Source organism: Morone saxatilis, unplaced genomic scaffold (genome assembly GCF_004916995.1).
Source record: "Morone saxatilis isolate NCDOM2014 unplaced genomic scaffold, NCSU_SB_2.0 Contig7, whole genome shotgun sequence".
Taxonomy (NCBI): domain Eukaryota; kingdom Metazoa; phylum Chordata; class Actinopteri; family Moronidae; genus Morone; species Morone saxatilis.
The window spans coordinates 189,330-190,535 of NW_023340246.1; positions in this window are offsets into that span (position 1 = coordinate 189,330).

The window sequence follows — 1,206 nt, forward strand, 5'->3', positions numbered from 1 at the left end:
TACAGTTCCAGAGCACTAATTCCTTCAGGACAACAGAGTCATGTCATGTCATAATTCTCATCATTTCTACTTTGCTGATTTTTCATTCAACGTTAAGCTCCCGCCAGTAACACTTAACATTAAAAGCCTGATCTGTGGCGTAATACAATGAGCCGGACAGTCTGGCTTATCTGCAGGAATACAGAAGTTGTACAGTCAGTACAAGCCTGTCTTGCTGTGAGGTAAAGTGGTAAAAATATATTCTCAATACAGCGTTAACTTCAACTGATACTACTACTTTTACTGATCTACTTTTTTCTTTAGCCCCCATCCACAGCAGTGCATTGCTCTGTATTTCTTAAGGAAACTTTAATTAGTAAGTAAAATGAGTATTGCTTTTAAAAAGAGAAATGTCAAGCAGCCAAATGGTGAGTGTGACTCTGTTGTTGTACTGTTGGAATTAGTGTTGTTGCAGTGTATATGTATATTATGCTGTTTATCACAGAAATATGAAAACACGGAGGAAGGGTTGAGTTGCATGAACAGCCAATCAAAACAGGAACAAAAAAGGAAACTGGGGAGGCTTCTCTTAAATCTCTAAAATATGAAATATCCCCATGAAATAAAAAGTGAAAATTGGGAACAATTGTTACTATCTCCATAGAAAAATCTCTTTACAACTTATCAATCCACTGTAAATGCATATGTACCCTAGGTTCTAAGTGTTAAGATCTGTTTCTTATTCACACACACACAGTCCACACACCGAGGGCTTAGTGGCAGACTATGTGACACAAAAGCGTCTTGTTGAATAGTTGAAAGAAACAGTGTGTTTGTTTTAGCAGAGAGTCTGTGCGTTGCCAGTACATGGAGCCCAGTCCCTCTGCATGCTCTCAGCTGTCCATCTGTGTTAACACTTTGGTACCCAGGGGGGCTGCATGTTTGCAGCTGTCTGCATCTGGAAATTGGGAATGTTGAGCTGTTAAAGTGTTGCAGTTTAAAGTTGGTTTCACACAGAAGGCGTGGTGGTGATCATGAAGAAGATGGTAAATGGTAAATGGACTGTACTTGTGAAGCACCTTTATAGCCTTCTGACCACTCAAAGCACTTTTACACTACATTCCACATTCACCAAATATTCATACAGTGATGGAAAATGGTCATCTGAAACAGAAACAAATCCATTAATTCATGTTCCCAACTTATGCACAGCATCTGGAGCAATTT